The following is a 6,055-nucleotide window of genomic DNA, read 5'->3' on the forward strand; positions in this document are numbered from 1 at the left end:
TACACAAATCTACCAGGTCGTACACAAAAGCACTACAACCTGATACAGTCAGATGACCTGATACAATCAGACAACCTACCCAAGTTCAGGAGTTCATCAATGCTTCAGCTATACAACACAGGTCGTCAAACAACAATTTAAAGAACAAAAGCAATCATTGGCAGGCAAACATTAAAACACAATCTCAGCAAGTAAGTAATTTAACTATTCCTACTTAAATACAATTTTGGTTAGATACTAGAGGCCCCCCAGGTTATCCTGAGAAAACGACCTCAGTACCCCCATCAGAAATCAAAAGTCATCAGTATCAGTATTAGTATAAACTACAACAAGAAAGAGAACATTGTTCAAACATTTCATCCATTATCAAAACAACTAACAAGCACAAGAGATCAATTAACACAAGAAAGATTCTCCACATTCAAAGGCTATAATGGTCCACCCTCTTCACCAACTGGGCCACTAACTGGATCATAGCTTACATTTACAACTTCTGGGGAGACCTCTTCAATTCACAGAACGGCTGGAGCAGCACCTAGATCGGTTGGCAAGTCAGATTGTCTACTAGCATCTGCACGAGTATCTTCAATAGACACTGTTGCAGCCCCACGTTCAACTGACATCTTCAGGAGCTCATACTTACGGTCTAGCTCCAGATAATCATCTACTAGAACGTAAGTATCACCACCCTCCACCAAATCAACCAGGTTGTTTATACCGATCTCGGCTTTCGTTCAAAGGCGGCCCGTGCCTTCTTGCACTTTGGCAACCCATCTCTTTGAACCCGGCTTTTGCAGAGTCAAGAGATGGTTACAACAGAGCCACTTTCCCACCCAACTCTTGCACCTGAGTCCTCAGCCCGGCGACCTCAGCCCTCTCCACTTGTTGATCGACAACCAGCTTGCCATAAGCCTTCTTGCTGGCATCCAACTCCTTCTTGTACAGATCGGAGATAGATGCCATCTCCCTCAACTTCCTGTACATGGCCAGAACCTGACAAATAACAAGTTAAGATTAGATCGGATCCATATTGACAAAACCCAAAGAAAACAAGCTCAGAATGGAATAATGCTCACATATCATAGAAACCGATCCATCTCCCTCAGGTTCACCTCCAGACTCTTACCATCCAGCTTACGCTTATCTCCATCAAGAACAATGCTCTCAAGCAACCCTTTAGCAACCAATGTGGACTTGAAATTGTAGTCCCCATTCTTCACAGACTTACTTAGACAACTAACAGGGTCCTCATACATGACGAGCCTGCTCAGAACGTCATCATCACTCTTGTCGCTTGGGGCGACTCCCTGACCCCTTGCACTGCTGAGCAGTAGGCTCACCATCACCGAACTTCTTCCTACCACAGGCCTCAGCTACCCCAGCGTCAATAGCCAAATCAATCAGGTTTATTTTCTTTAAAGGTACCCGACCTGAAGAAGTACGACCTTCCATAGTACTAGGTCGTTCCTCAGACTCAGTTCGGGACCTCTTAGCCCCCTCCGACTCAACCACTTCAGAGCGCCTCTTCAGAATAGGCCTCCATAATGAAGTGGGATCATCACCCTCTCCACCAGCACTTCCACTATCAGCAACACCACCAGCACTTCCAGCACCCGCATATCTAGAGGAGAAGCAGCTTGATCCGAACGATTGTATCACTAGAGGAGAAGCAGTTGGATGCAGAGCGTCCTCCATCCCCCAGCTCAAAATGTTGGGATGCCAAACGATTCACATCTCCCACCTCAGAGCGTCTGGATGCAGAATGGCTTTCAGCAGCTTCACCAGCCGTCCTGGCTACCCCAGAACGGCTATCACCAGCCCCTCCAGCCCTTTTCCCTCCAGAAACAGATGTTTTCTTTTGGCTCTCCCTCTCCATGACATAATCCGAGCTAAAATCAGAAAGAGGAACCACAACCTTGTGAGCCCTCGCCTTTTGCTCCAGCCTCTTACAGTTGATCTTCTCTCCTCCACGCCTCTTAAAATAATGAGCTACCTCCCCCAACAAAGCTCATTTCTCCTCTAAATTCAAACAAGCAAACCTTTCAATAACACCAGCCTTAGTACGAAAATGAAAAGAAATCTCTACAAAAACAAAACAAGTAAATCAGAACGTCCAAATTATAATATACCATACACACATTACGACCTAAAACCAACGACCTACCAGCCAACTATACAACATAATTTTCAATCTCCAAACGAGAAGGATAATATCTACCCATAACCAACAACGGCCTACGCCCCCATTCCTCCTTACTCACCCCCACGATAACAGGAGATTTCCCCTTATCGACTTGAAAACTGAAATTTAGAGCACCCGATCTCCAAATAACAAAATGCTCTAACACATCTGATAAACAGATGTTATAGCCCATGTCATTCAACAAATCTAACACGTGGAAAATCCTCCAACTATTCCCTATGAACTGACAAGGGGCTTCTCCCAAAAAATTCAACACCTCCACAGTAAGATGGGAAAAAGGCAACCTCATCCCAGCCTTCAACTGTCCATAACAAACAACTACTCCTCCACCCCAAGGAACATAGTCATTACCAAAAAAATTCCTCTCCTCACGCAGGTTGTATATGGGCAGGTCGGCCTCCACCCAACCAAACTCTTCCATCAGAGAAGCATAACAATCTTCTGACCTAAGCCTCCTCTTATCCTCAGCCCTTGTCTCCAACGATGAAGACGATGAAGCCTCAGCACCACTATAAACCCTATCATCAACCTCTTCACCACTTACTGTTCTCTCTGTCCATTCATCAATTTCAACTTCACCACTCAAGCTATCACTGGTAGTAGACATTACGAGTTCTAGAATAAACAAAAGATCAAAGTTTGCAAAATCAAAAGACACATCTGATACTGAAGATGAGATTTTTTTCTTCTTTCGCTCTGTTTCTTTCCTTATTTTCCTAGATGGAGAAATGAGAAAGAGAAACCCTTAACAAGTCAAAAACCTTCAGTTGCCAAAACCTTGAGAGACTACAAAAATGTTTCATGTTACCAAATGCCTAAATCATTACTCGCCCACAAATCGCCGTAATTTTGGGCCCACGAATCCAAAAGCCGGTTCGTGACATTTTTGAAACCTAATTTCAAAACAAAGCGGTATGACGACACCGTGCTTTCAAATTTTACTTTTTTTTACCATTTTTTTTCCACGCAATAGCTGTCCAAAGAACGAACAAAAAAATAAATGGGGATGTGTACGTACCCTCCGTTCCACACTATAGTGCACGTGTCCACATACTAGGTCATCCACCTTCAACTCGTCCCACACCATCAGATCGTACCCCACGACCCAACACCCAGGTCGTCCAATAGCATAAGTTACAGCCATTTATGGAAGCAAACCAACTAGTGTAATCTTGGAGCTCAATCAACGCCACAATCATGGAGACATTAACTCTACACTTCATAACAGTCTAGAGCTGATATGGAAGGTCAGCTCAAATATCTATAAATAGAGAGAGATGAACTACATAAGGCTTGATTCAAGTTGACCCCAAAAGGCTTGATTCAAGTTGACCCCAAAAAACTTGATACGTAGGCAGCTCTTATCCTAAGAAGAGTATATCCATTCCCTATCACATGAATCATCAGGTCATTGTCCAGTAAATACAACATCTACAGGCTCCGCTGCCGTCTTAAACTCTTTCAGGATAAGAATTCAATTGTTTGAATCCTCAACCCACCCACCCTTTTAATTTTTCATTCCTATTTCTTGCATTTTCATTATTGTTCACTATTTTAAGCACAGGGGCGCACACCCTCTATTTTGCCTTGTTCAGAGTGCGCCCGCCCTCCCTTGTGTCTGCGGATTCACAGTGAAAAACACTGTAGCAAAGGCATTTGTAAATTTTGAGAAATTCTGAAATTTACAGGCATAATCCTTAAGGTGTTATTGATTTACTAAAATATTTTCAGATTTTTCCAAGTTTTTTTACCTAGTGAACTAATACCATCTTTACAGTTGCATTTCAGCTTTTAAATCGTAAGTTTTGGGAAACACTGATGAGTAAGGTTACTTAGGCAGTTCCAAAAATTCTACGATTTTTACAAGAGTATCTATCATAAATTCGGAGTTTACAGTAAAAATTTGAACTGTTTTTTATTTGTTTTGACTACCTAATTAGTGGATTATTTTCAGTGTGTTTCTGCAGTTTTGCAACACTTAATTTTTGGAACAACAACCGATAAGGAGGGTTTGTAGAACTCCAATTGCTCTAAATGTTTTACAAGAACACGCATGATCTGTAAGGATTCTCCAATAAAATTTTGGAAATTTTTGGCTCCGTTTTGATTGATTAACCATTCAGTTGTTTGTATTGTGTCCAAAAACTGTCTCACAAACTTTGCAGGGCAGTAGAAAGACTTTCATAACTCTGATTGTTCTAAAATTTTACAGGCTACTTTCTGGACTTCTTAGCAAACTATTGTAAACTTTTCAAATTTTTTGGAGTCCACACGCACTCTAAGTAGCCTATTTCTGAAGCGCGCCTGCGCTTTAAGTACTGGAAGTTGTGTCAAGCAAGAGCGCGCATGCGCCCTTATTAGCTTGATTCCAAGAGCACCTTATTTGAAGCAAAGCCCGATTTTCACAGGTTAGTTGCAGACTCTCCTTTTGTTCAAATTATTTTATATTCAGTGTTTCCAACTTCTTAAATACACTAAGATTGCGTATACAAGACGCTATTCATACGCGTAGTAAGGAGGAATTTAGGTACTCTTTCTTCCACTCCTCACCTCTTTTATCAGAGGAGTTTCAATTATAGTATAATCAGGCTTGTTTTTCATAGACGCAATACCACACGTCTATCTAGAATTTCTTACACTACACTTGTATCAATGGCTAAAGAACCAGAGACTCCTCTCTCTGATTTTTATAAAGCACTAAACGATGGCCTTAAGTCGTGCATCATTTTTGCAGACCTAGTGGGGGATTTTTGAATTCACCCGAATATATTTAACTTGTTACCGGTTTTCTATGGTTTAGACCACGAGAAGCCTTATCAACACATGCATAGGATATAACAAGTTCTCATTACATTCCATCATCCTAGCATAAGTCCGGATCAAGTTAAACTTAGGGTGTTTCCATTCACCCTAGCCGATAAGGCGGCATCTTTGTTAACTGCCCAAATGCCAAACTTTATGGACTCATGGGATAATCTTGTTCAATTATTTATGGAAAAGTTTTACCCACCCCTGAAGACAGATGAAATGATTCAAAAGATTCATTTCTTCCACCAGAATCCTCATGAATCCTTTTCAGAGGCCTGGAATCGTTTCACTGATCTTCTCATTGAATGCCCGCATCATAATCTTGCGAAAGACACGCTTGTTCGTGCCTTCTTCAAGGGGCTTTTATATCGTCATAAGAAGGTTCTAGATATCATGACTGGGGGTAGTTTTCTTAGTAAAGGAGCATTGGAGGCTTATAAATTCTTAGAAGATCAATCTAAGAGGAACAACAATTGGGGAGGTAACGACTCTTCCTGCTCCACTCCTTCTTCTTTTGAGGTTAAACATGATCCCGAGCTTAAAACACTTATCGATGCCCACACTAAAAATGTAGATGTCCTCTCTGTTCAACAACAACCCACTCCAGTCATGAACATTAAATATACTCGTTGTAATGTCTGTTTTAGTTTTGAGCATTCCAACTTCTATTGTCCTTTTGTCTATACGCAACCACCACCACAACCATGAAACTTCAACCAGTTAACTCCACATCAAGGACAAGGAAACTTAGGTGACTAGAATAGAGGTTTAGTGCCCATGACCCAGAACTATCAACATCAAGACATGAACACGCTCAACAAGTCTTAATTCCAGTCCAACCATCTACAGACAAAATAGTAGTGACCTTGTTGGAAAAACAAAATCAAATTATGCAACAAAACTCCAACTTGGTGAAAGATCAGTATGATCAAAACTCTAATATGATGAAACAAATTATGCACATGATGCAGTCTTTGTGCCAAAAAGTTATTGACATGTCTCCTAACCAGAATAATAATGAAATAGGTGTGTTTTTAGGTCAAG

General features: G+C 41.3%; 1 non-coding gene across 1 annotated transcript; it reads right to left on the bottom strand.

Moving 5' to 3' along the window:
• Positions 1–5,227: 5,227 nt before the first annotated feature.
• On the bottom strand, positions 5,228–5,334 carry LOC147507833 (small nucleolar RNA R71). Its single transcript, XR_015219634.1, has one exon. It is a non-coding gene; the product is annotated as a small nucleolar RNA R71 (small nucleolar RNA).
• Positions 5,335–6,055: the final 721 nt, after the last annotated feature.

This window comes from Coptis chinensis, chromosome 3, assembly GCF_015680905.1.
Source record: "Coptis chinensis isolate HL-2020 chromosome 3, ASM1568090v1, whole genome shotgun sequence".
In the NCBI taxonomy this organism is placed as follows: domain Eukaryota; kingdom Viridiplantae; phylum Streptophyta; class Magnoliopsida; order Ranunculales; family Ranunculaceae; genus Coptis; species Coptis chinensis.